At 43.4% G+C, this 12,483-nt stretch overlaps 1 long non-coding RNA gene across 2 annotated transcripts in view; it reads right to left on the minus strand.

The window, feature by feature from the left end:
- Positions 1 to 958: 958 nt before the first annotated feature.
- Positions 959 to 12,483, minus strand: part of LOC123742434 (uncharacterized) — a 39,812-nt gene continuing 28,287 nt past the window's right edge. The window contains exons 1-2 of one of the 2 annotated variants that reach the window (XR_006769583.1): positions 4,399 to 5,834; positions 959 to 3,804 (exon numbers count right to left, since the gene is read on the minus strand). This is a non-coding gene — a long non-coding RNA (uncharacterized lncRNA). Of the gene's footprint in view, positions 3,805 to 4,398; positions 5,835 to 12,483 lie in introns of those variants that run through there. The other variant, XR_006769584.1, reaches the window with a different exon arrangement.

Here is a 12,483-nt window from a genome sequence, read left to right on the forward strand (position 1 = left end):
CGTCAGCCTCGAAACCTTAATGACTTGGAGAAGATCTACAAAGAGGAGTGGGACAAAATCCCTCCTGAGATGTGTGCAAACCTGGTGGCCAACTACAAGAAACGTCTGACCTCTGTGATTGCCAACAAGGGTTTTGCCACCAAGTACTAAGTCATGTTTTGCAGAGGGGTCAAATACTTATTTCCCTCATTAAAACGCAAATAATTTTATAACATTTTTGACATGCGTTTTTCTGGATTTTTTTGTTGTTATTCTGTCTCTCACTGTTCAAATAAACCTACCATTAAAATTATAGACTGATAATTTCTTTGTCAGTGGGCAAACGTACAAAATCAGCAGGGGATCAAATACTTTTTTCCCTCACTGTACCATGTCCTCAAAAGGTCAAATTATATACAATTAACACTACTATATTTAGCATTAGCCATACTCTGAATCCCACACTTTAACACTTTCAATTAATTTAGTTTGAACAGGTTTTTGGTGCTTGTCACCTTGGCCATGTGGTTGATGATATCAGTCAGAGATGGTGTATTTCTCCCTGCCCCCGTATTCTATAATCTCTGTTTCTCTGCATCCTCACCACATCCTGTCTAGCTTAGAGACAGAGACCCTCACTACACGTCTCCATAAAGAGAAATAAACATCATTTATCATACTCCTTGTATCTTCAATCAATCAAATTGATTTATAAAGGCCTTTTTACATCAGAAGATGTCACAAAGTGCTTAAACAGAAACCTTAAAATGATCTTATTAGCATATAATCCAACTAAGATGCTATTTATGAACTTGTGGTTGTGTATTTCACAGCAAGAGGAAGAGAGTTTAAAACCTGAACAAATCTCAAACACTAAAACCCCGTCCCTCTTGCCCTGCTATCTGTGCATTGCAACCACACTTTCCAGTTCCGACTAAGCCTGGCAAGTCATTATTACCACACGATTCAAGTACTCAACTTTTTTTTCCAACGGCTAATGCATTTTTTATTATCATGATTGTCTCCACATAGCAACGTTTCCTACTTCACTCTGTATTGCCTTACTGATAGGGCTCTCTATCTGACTAGATGCTTAAGAACTCTAAAACCACGCTTGTGAAAAATAAAGGCCTCCAGCTGTCCACTACTATAAATAAAAACACAGAATATCTAATGCATTCATGAATTAAATTACTTTAGCCGACATGTTGCGGTTGATCTGATGAAGGTGCACATGGGACTATTTATATAATGAATATGAAATCGGAGGGCAGAAATGTTTAAATATCAAAGCATTAGACCTCTCACTAAAGGCGTCAGTCAAACAAAAGTTACACTTAAATCCAAACTGGTTGGAGATTGTAAGAGTACATGGACATAATGGCTAGATCATTTTTCAAGCTGTTCAAACATTCATAGATGACCAGCAGGGTCAAATAATATGAGCAGTGGTTATAGAGGGTGCAACCGGTCAACACCTTAGGAGTAAATGTCAGTCGGCTTTTCATAGCCAAGCATTTAGAGGTCAAGACAGCAAGTGCGTGTGAGTGTGTGAGTGAGTTAGTGAGTGAGTAGAGAGAGAGAGAGAGAATCGAAACACACACAAACAAACACACACAGTAACACGTGTTAATGAGTCCCCGAGAGCCGATCTGTTATCCATCGATTGGTTTAATAGCCCGGCTGCTGTAGGTGTGAAAATCCCCCATATTTGCAATGTATTCAATGCTTATGTACTCTAAAGTTTTTACACAGTATCTGTTCATCAACATCTTTTTGCTTTCGTTAATAAAATAATAATAAAAAAAAGACTTCCAAAATGCTGATGTTTATTTCAACTACTGTACAGTACATCTATGCTACATTTTAGTTGCTCTTCCCCCCAGCTCCACCACCACGGGTAAAACCTTGCTGAGGTGATCAATATATTTGTTGCATTGTTTTGTCGTCAGTTTCTTGCTTGTAGGCTTGGAAGAGATACACATACATTTATCACAATAAAGTAGGCTAATGAAGGCAACAAATTGTTGCTTACTGGAACACCAAGAGTCATCCAATTGATACAATCAGATTTGAAGCAATAGCCTACCCAAGTGTGGTCAACTATTTCAGCACCGTTTCGTGCTGCTCTGGGACAAGCATGGGGACTGGTCTTGATAAATCAATGAGATTTTTATTTTCCCTGAATCTCTGTTTGGGTATTGGTTAGCCTACAATTATGGGGTGGAAATGTTAGGATTATTTTGCTCTTACTAGCCTACTCCCAACCGTTCACGTTGAAACAAATTAATTAAGCTACATTTCTTAAAATCAATCTTACAAAAAAGGTTTTAAATTCTCTAGTACAGCCAATATTAAAAACTGTCAAATGCTTCTCAAAGATGCCCTCTGCACTAACTAGCATTACTGGCAACAATGGCTGACACTGAAATAACGTGCCATTGAATTCTGCGGCAGCCCGCAAGGTGTGCTGCAGTATAACGCAACTTTTAAAAGAAGAACCACTGTAGCTGATATGGCTGACTTGGTTAAACAAACGTGGTTTCTACTGACAATTGAGATTTAAAACTATGGCATAAGGGAATGAGCGGATAAGAGGCAATCCATAATTTCTATTGTAACGGAGATGCTGTGAGTCGAGAAGCAGGTGCAGGCGAAACGTTTAATAAAACAATAAACATGAAACGAGAACATCACAGTGGCGAAAAAGCATAGGAACAATAGCGACTGAGGAACAAACGTAAGAGAGGGGCAGATGAATGTGAGGTAATGAGGATGGTCATGAGTCCAGGTGTGAATCATAATGATAAACAGGTGTGTGTAATGATGAATCCCAGGACCGGTGGTTAGTAGTCCGGCAACGTCGAACGCCGGAGTGGAGGAGCAGGAGTAGACGTGACAGTACCCCCCCCCTGACGTGGTCCGGGTGGCGAAGGTGGAAATCATGGATGATGTTGGGATCCAGAATGTCCTCAACCGAAACCTAACACCGCTCGTCTGGGCCGTACCCCTCCCAGTCCACCAGGTACTGGAGCCGACCCCCATGACGCCGGGAGTCCAGTAAGGATCTGACAGCATACGCCTGACTCCCCTCGATGTCCAGGGGGAGTGAGGGGACAGCATCAGCTAGGGGACCAGGAACCACCGGCCTGAGGAGAGACAGGAAAAGCGGGTGAGATGCGATAGTGACTGGGAAGCTATAATCTATACGTCACCTCGTTGACCCTCCAGAGAACCTTGAACGGCCCCACAAACCGGGGGCTCAGTTTCTCTGCAGAGCAGGCGGAGTGGGAGGTTCCTGGTAGAAAGCCAGACGCAATCCCCAGGATGAAACACAGGGGTCTCACTGCGGTGGTGGTCTGCCTGTTCCTTTTAAAGCTGGACGGCGTGCTGCAGACTTACGTGAGCGTCGCTCCACAGTTCTTCTGCGGGCCGGAACCCCCCAACAACTGCAGGAGTTTCGGTCTGGTCTTGAGTCCACAGAGCCAGGGCCAGCTGAAAACCCAAAACACACTGGAAGGGGGTCAACCCAGTGGAGGAGTGAGGTAGTGAGTCCTGGGTGTACTCTGCCCATGGAGGGAATCGTCTCCACTCACCCTGCCGGTCCTGACATTGACTCCTCAGGAACCTCCCCAGCTCCTGGTTCATCCTCTCCACCTGCCCGTTTGACTGAGGCCGGTACCCGGAAGTGAGGCTGACCGTGACCCCGAGCTTCTCCATAAAGACCCTCCATACTTGTGATGTGAATTCGGGGCCACAGTCGGAGACGATGTCCTCCGGAAGGCTATAGTGCCGGAACACCTGCTAGAAGAGTGCCTAAGTGACCTGGAGAGCAGTGGGGAGACAAGAAAGAGGGATTAAACAACAGGACTTAGAAAATCTATCCACTACCACCATAATGGTGGTGAAAACGTCATTAGGGGAGATTGGTTACAAAGTCAATTGATAGATGCGACCAGGGACGCTGAGGCACGGGAAGGGCCTTCCCTGCTGGATCGTTCCGGAGGGATTTTGTTTGAGCACATATGGAACAGGAGTTGATGTAGCGAGTGACATCCTGTGCTAAGGTTGGCCACCAGTATTTCCCAGAGATGGAATGGATAGTGCGAGAAATACCTGAATATCCAGCAACAACAGCTGTGTGTGCCTATGTCAGCAGCCGATCCCTTAACCCTGTGGGAACGTAAATGCATTCAGGAGGAGTTATTGGGTGCGGGCTCCCTCTCCAGAGCCTGGCGAATGTCCGCATCTACAACCCAGACCACAAGAGCTACGACTCGGGAGGAAGGGGTTATAGGTGCATTCTGGACAGGACCTTCTCCTGAATCGTAGAGACGGGACAGGGCATCGGCCTTGGTGTTCTTTGAGCCTGAGCGCTAGTTCAGTGTGAAATCAAGCCTTGTGAAGAAAATGGCCCACCTTGCTTGGTGCGGATTCAGTCTCCTTGCTGTCCATATGTACTCCAGGTTCCGATGGTCTGTGAGAATGACGAATGGTTCATTGGCGCCCGTCCAGCCAGTGTCTCCACTCCTATAATGCCAACTTCATCACCCGGAGCTTCCGATCCCCGACACCGTAATTCCTATCTGCAGGCGACAGTTTCTTAGAGAAAAAGCACAGAGGTACAATTTCAGTGGAATACCCTGTCGTTGAGACATAACTGCCCCTTCGCCTACCTCTGAAGCATCCACCTCCACCACAAAGGATCTCGTGGGATCTGGATGTTTGAGCAGTGGGGCGGAGGTGAAACGTCCCTTAAGGAGACAGAAGGCCTCGTTGGCTGCTGGGCTCCACACCAACCTATGGGGGCCTTAAGGAGAGAGGTGAGAGGAGCAGCGACAGAGCTGAAGTTCCTGATGAAGCGGCGTTAGAAGTTGGAAAACCCCAAAAACTGTTGTAACCCATTTATGGTGGTTGGGACTGGCCATGACCTGACTTCATCTACCTTCTTGTCTTCCATCTTCACACCCTGCGGGCTGATTTGGTAACCTAAGAAGGATACCGACCTCTGGTGGAATTGGCACTTCTCTACCTTGACGAACAGATGGCTAGCCAGGAAGAGTTCCAGGACTGCTCGAACGTGAGTGAAGTGATCCTCCAGGGTAGCCGAGTAGATCAGGGTGTCATCGATGTACATGACCACATGGTGTCTGAGCAAGTCCCTGAACACCTCATTAACAGATGCCTGGAACACTGACGGAGCATTGGCTAAGCCAAAGGGCATCACCAAGTACTCATAGTGACCAGACATCGTGCTGAATGTCGTCTTCCACTCATCCCCTCCTGGGTGCAAATGAGATTGTAAGCACTCCGCAGGTCCAGTTTGGTAAAGAACCGGGCCCTGCGGAGCTGCTCGATGGCTGATGGCAACAATGGGAGAGGGTATCGATACTTGGTGGTCAAAAAATAAATTAAATCATGACGTTGGTTGTCTTCAGGTTGGAGCTCTAGAAAGAGGCCCATGTTCCCAACTTTTTTTTCAGAGTTCTCAGTTGTCTTGATCTCACTGAAATCTATGATGTTAAAATACCTATTTACTCTGTTTCATCTGACTACACAATCCACTGTCTCATCAGTCCAGCCAGGCACTTTATGAACTTACTCTCCACTATAAAAACCATCTAGACATTATCTCACATTTCTTTTAGACCAGTGGTTCCCAAACTTTTTATAGTCCCGTACCCCTTCAAACATGCAACCTCCAGCAGTGTACCCCCTCTAGCACCAGGGTCAGCGCACTCTCAAATGTTGTTTTTTGTCATCATTGTAAGCCTGTCACACGCAAACTATAAAATACATTTATTAAACATAAGAATGAGTGTGAGTTTTTGTCACAACCCGGCTCATGGGAAGTGACAAAGAGCTCTTATAGGACCAGGGCACAAATAATAATAACAATAATAATCAATCATTTTGCTCTTTATTTAACCATCTTACATATAAAACCTTATTTGTTAATTGAAAATTGTGAATAACTCACCACAGGTTAATGAGAAGGGTGTGGTTGAAAGGATGCTCATAACTCTGCAATGTTGGGTTGTATTGGAGAGAGTCTCAGTCTTAAATCATTTCCCACACATAGTCTGTGCCTGTATTTAGTTTCATGCTAGTGAAGGCAGAGAATCCACTGTCACATAGGTACGTGGTTGCAAAGAGCATCAGTGTCTTAACAGCGCGATTTGCCAAGGTATCACGCTGGCATAAAGGGTTGGGAGACAGGCGTGGGAATGCGTAATAGGGTTTTTTATTACACCCAAATTACGGCGTGCCGTGTAAAGGCACGGGGACGAAGACCAAACAAGCACTATACAAAACACAGGGTTGAAACCCAAACAAAAGAGCGAGGAATACCTCGAAAAAAATAACACAAGCGCACAATGATTATCACACGGGACGAGACCCATAATCATCTGTGCAATCCACAATGGCACGAAATCGAGTTGTGAGATATTACTTTTGCACATATTACACACTGTGGCTGAGGAAAGGCACTACTCCCAGTATAAGTAAACCCCAAATCAATGTAGTTCTCATCATATTTGCGCCTCTTCGATGGTCCAACGTCCCTGTCTGTTGTTCGGTGCTTTCCCGGGTAAGGGGCAGTAGCCCTTCGCCTGCATCAGATTCACAACTGTCAGTGTACTCTGGGCTAATAACACATGTAGAATTACTGATGCTAGCATTGTATGTGCTCGTGGAAGTAGAACAACTTGTGTCGTCGACAGGTGCAGGTGTAGTACTGCTGGTAGTAGCAGTACTACAAGTAGATCTGGTATGTGTCTCTATGGATGCGGGCCTTACTAAGTGGACTGTTTGAAAATGTGAAGCAAACATTTTTAAATGTTTTATTTAAATATTTTTGTATTTTTTTGTATTTCATTTTTTATTTGTATTTTTATTTGGGATATCACCGATGGGCATTCACGCATACCCCTGTTTGGGAATACCTGTTTTAGACTAACATTTCATTTTCAATAGCAGAGATTTGTATAAACCTTGCTGTATGTCTCTCCGACATTTGCAACATTGTTTCAATATTGAAATTCGATCTCCAGCTGTCCCATAGTAATGAACATGTCAGGAGTTGGGATGAGACAGACAGGTAGGCAGATTTTCTCAGCCAGTCGAAATCATGCCATACGACACTTCTTCTGTGGCCTCCAACTGCTCTTAAATGCAAGTAAAACTAAATGCATGCTCTTCAACCATTCGCTGCCCGCACCCGCCCACCCGACTAGCATCACTACTCTGGACGGTTCTGACTTAGAATATGTGGACATCTACAAATACCTAGGTGTCTGGCTAGACTGTAAACTCTCCTTCCAGACTCATATTAAGCATCTCCAATCCAAAATTAAATATAGAATCGGCTTCCTATTTCACCACAAAGCCTCCTCCTCCCACACTGCCAAACATACCCTCGTAAAGCTGACTATCCTACCGATCCTCGACTTCAGTGATGTCATCTACAAAATAGCCTCCAACACTCTACTCAGCAAACTGGATGCAGTATATCACAGTGCCATGCATTTTGTCACCAAAGCCCCATATACCACCCACCACTGCGACCTGTATGCTCTCGTCGGCTGGCCTTCGCTACATATTCGTTGCCAGACCCACTGGCTCCAGGTCATCTATATGTATTTGCTAGGTAAAGCTCCGCCTTATCTCAGCTCACTGGTCACCATAACAACACCCACCCATAGCACACGCTCCAGCAGGTATATCTCACTGGTCATCCCCAAAGCCAACACTTACTTTGGCCGCCTTTCCTTCCAGTTATCTGCTGCTAATGACTGGAACAAATTGCAAAAATCGCTGAAGTTGGAGACTTATAACTCCTGTTAGGGTTTGACCAACTATTTGTGTGCATATCCTATATAATATAACAATTTGTTTGCATAACCTATATAATATAACACAGATGATATAATGATAAGTTTATTAACTATAAGATAATTGAATACTGCTATATGTTAGAGGAAGTGGCTCATGTGATGGTGGGTCATGTGGACAGAATGCTGATGCTTTAAAACAGGGTTTTGCAAGAGCTTTTCTGTAGAATAATAGCAATAACAGGATATGGGTGAAAGGTATATGCGGGGGGTGTTAAGGGACCAACCTGCACGCCAACGATAGGCTGGAATAAGTCTAAACCATATTCTAGCCTCTACTATGACAGGCCCTCATGGAGAGGGAACTAAGTCTGTCCAGTATTTAAGGAAGAACTTGTGATGTCATACCAGTTCTCTGTCTGCCCTGCGTGGTGTTACAGGGAGCCCGTATATACGAGCCACACATTTACCATTCAAGTGTTTGCATTCATTAAAGTACAAAGAAATCAGAAGTTACTATGTGCTGACTATTTTGTTCTGATACCAGATTTGAATTGACGCAACTTAACACTCCCTCATTAACTTTAAGCATCAGCTATCTAAGCAGCTTACCGGTCACTGCAGCTCTACACAGCCCATCTGTAAATAGCCCATCCAACTACCAACCTCATCCCCATATTGTTTTATTTTACTTATTTTTTGCTCTTTTGCACACCAGTGTTTGTCACGGTTGTCATAAGGATTGGACCAAAATGCAGCGGGAATATGTATACTCAGCTTCTTTTTATTTTGAAGAAGGAGAAACAAATAAATACGTATATCAAAAAAGAACAAAACGACACAGTCCTGTCAGGTGCACAAACACTAAGCAAGGAACAACTACCCACAAAATCCCACAGAAAAACACCCCTCTTAAATAGGACCTTCAATTAGAAGCAACTAGGAGCAGCTGCTTCCAATTGAAGGTCAACCCCATTAACTAAACATAAAACTAGACATACTAGATAAACGTAGAAATATACTAACATAGAACATAGCCCAACAAACCCCGAAAACACTCTAAACAAACACCCCTCTTACAAAAGAACATAGCCCAACAAACCCCGAAACACTCTAAACAAACACCCCTCTTACAAAAGAACATAGCCCAACAAACCCCGAAACACTCTAAACAAACACACCCCTGCCACGTCCTGACCAAACTACAATAACAAATAACCCCTTTACTGGTCAGGACGTGACAGTGTTTCTACTTGCACATCATCATCTGCACATCTATCACTCCAGTGTTAAATTGCTAAATTGTAATTACTTCGCTACTATTGACTATTTATTGCCTTACCTCCTTACTCCATTTTCACACATTGTATATATATTTTTCTATTGTGCTATTGACTGTACTTTTGTTCATCCCACGTGTAAGTCTGTGTTGTTGTTTATTGTCGCTCTTCTTTGCTTTGTCTTGGCCAGGTCGCAGTTGTAAATGAGAACTTGCTCTCAACTGGCCTACCTGGTTAAATAAAGGTGAAAAAGAAATGAATCAGCTGGCATAATTTCTATGGATATATACAAAGACATGTAAATTGAAAAAAGGTCAAACAAACGAAGTGCAGCTAGTTTGCTGTCTTTCCAGATTCCGTTTGAAGTGATTGTTGTAGCTGTGTTGTTGGCTAGCTCCTCTAAACAACAGGTTCCTTACGAGAGAGCACAATTTCTCCAGGCGATATCGCGCCTCATTAGCTCACTGTTATGGATGTATTCAAATAAATTTCACTAGAAAATAGCTTAAACAAATGCATCTACTGTTGTTATTCTGGCTGCACTGTTTGATGTGACCGTAACTTAGCTGTCGTTGGCTGGCTAGCAAGCAAGGGATAAGAATGTTGCAATGTTGGTAAACCGTTGTATAAAAGTGATACAGCCCTTGAAGCTGATGTTTGGAGGATATATTGCCACGATATAACAACGTCCGTGCCAATATATCCTCCAAACACTGGCTTCTCTGGCATGATCAACTATATAACTCCCTCCTAAGGGGAAACAACCCTTAGGAGGCAGTTATCAAATGGTAATTCCCGTATATTATTAACCCAGCTGTACTAATCCAAATGCTAGACTAGTAGCATAGGGAAATATTGTCTAGATGCTTTTTTTCCAGGGGAGATTAAGCTTATGAACGCCTGGCAGGGCTGTGGGACAGTGGATGTGTAATGATACATCTCATAGAAGTATTATCAGGCATTACCTGCAGAGACTGTGGTGCAAGAACTCCCTGCTATCAACCAATCAGCGTCAAGGATCCAACCAACCTATTTTATAACTGTGCTTACTCTTGAGAATTGTGTTCTGCAGATGTCAGAGTAGACTGATACCTCATTGCATGGATGCTGTATATTGCATATAATTATGCCCCTAATGCAATTCTGAGGTCTAATAATACATCCACAGTGCGATTTCAGATTTGACTGTTTATTGTGAAATTAATTTGTTGCTGTCTTTTGTTGAAATTATGTAAAGACTTTTCAACGTTGTTCACCATTATCCAGTCCAGTTGTAGCATGATTCCACTATTTCTATCCGTTTGCACCAGTTTCAATGCAGGACTTTTATTTTGAATGCGAACCGCAGATTCCACTATTGTTGCTAATTGCTATTGTTGTTCACTTCCCAGAGGTGTGGGTGCTGCCTCTCAAGCAGCAGAAGGGAGCATTTGCCCATATAATGCTAGCCATATATCAATTATTTTTGCAATCTAGTTACAAACTTTGTAAAATTGACTAAACATCCTATTTGGAGGTGAAATAGACCTAAAGGACGTGTTCCGCTGCTCAGGCGAGAAATTGCATCAGTCAATGGGCGAATTCCATCCAGCTCACAATGGGTTCATAGCTGAAAAAGTGTCCCACCTGTCCAAAAAAATGACACTTTCTACAGAAGTGGAGTCACCACCTGCGTCTGAGAAATGGCCGCAGCGCAATATCAAAGACAGGACAGTATGAAGATAGGCTGAGTCTGCTTCTCCATATCCCCGATCACACTTGTAGGTGATGTCATGGCGCCGCTTGCTAGCTAAGCAGAGACACATCATCTGGTCTAACGGTCGTTTTGCCGAACTGTGCATGTGGCAGGCCGTCAAATAAAAGGCACTCCTGTAATATATTTTTTGGGGACAAGAATGCAATAGTGTCAGTTACAATATGATGCAGAATTAAGCCTTGTGAAGCTACTGATACCTCTCACCAAGTCACCTAACGTCTTCCTAGAGCCATAAAATAACGCCATGAATTAACATGGACTGTCAATGGAGACAAGTTTGCTTCTAAAGCGTCAAACTGCCGACGCGTTCACATTATGTAGATGTAGTGTTCACGTGGTGTTCACATCGAGTAATCAGTTTGCGTGTAAGATCATTATGAATGATCATACCATGAACAACTTAAAAACGTCTATATGTGTTACACATTACGTGTTAGTTTAAGTGTCTGTTCAATTTCATTTGTCGATTTAGCTAAAATAGGCCTATCATCTCAATGCAACATTTTTTGGGCTAGTTGATATCGCAGCCACCATTACCATATACATTTGCCTATTTCTCGCATCAATACAAACACAAGGGCTTCTTTGTATCCTAGTAGTTAGAGTGTTGGGCCAGTGACTGAAAGATTGCAAGATCGAATCCCAAAGCTGACAAGATAATCTTTTCTTTCATTTTGCACGAGCAAGGCAGTTAACCCACTGTTCCCCTGGTGATGAATACGTGGATTTCAATTAAGGCAGCAGCCCCGCACCACTCTGATTCAAACGGGCTGGGTTAAATGCGGAAGACACATTTCAGTTGAATGCATTCAGTTGTACAACTGACTACAGTGTTTCCTCCTTTAAAAGTTGCGTCATACTGCGGCACACCTTGAATGCTGCCGCAGAATTCTGTGCCACGTCATTAAATTGTCAGCCATTTTTTCTGTTATTACTAGTTTGACCACCAGAGGGCATCTTTGAGAAGCATTTGACAGTATTCCGTATTGGCATTACCAGAAAATGTAAAACCTTTTTTGTAATAACATAGTATATGGGATTGATTTTAAGAAATGTGGCTTAATTAATGTTACGGCTGTCGTAGAGAGGGGACTAAAGCGCAGCGTGGTGAGTGTTCATGATTATTTATTTTAAAGCAGAACACTTAAACAAAATAACAAACAATGGAAACGAAAGCGCACAGTTCTGTCAGGTAAAACACAAAACAGAAAACAACTACCCACAAACACAGGTGGAAAAACCCTTACTTAAGTATGATCTCCAATTAGAGACAACGAGGACCAGCTGCCTCTAATTGGAGATCATCCCCCAAAAAACATAGAAATAGAAAACTAGAATCTAAACATAGGAATACAAAACATAGAAAAACACAAAACACCCTGTCACGCCCTGACCTACTCTACCATAGAAAATAACATCTTACTATGGTCAGGACGTGACAGTACCCCCCCCCCCAAAGGTGTGGACTCCGACCGCACCTAAACACAGCAACAAATCCCCCCCCAGAAAAAAACTAAAAACAAAAGGGAGGATAGGGTGGGTAACTCCTGTCTATGGCCGCTCTAGTGCAGTCCACATAACCTTATCCTCCAGCAGACCCTTCAGCAGAGGAGGCGGCTCCGGTTCGGAGCGT

The sequence above is a fragment of the Salmo salar genome, chromosome ssa04, assembly GCF_905237065.1.
Source record: "Salmo salar chromosome ssa04, Ssal_v3.1, whole genome shotgun sequence".
NCBI classification, from domain to species: Eukaryota; Metazoa; Chordata; class Actinopteri; order Salmoniformes; family Salmonidae; genus Salmo; species Salmo salar.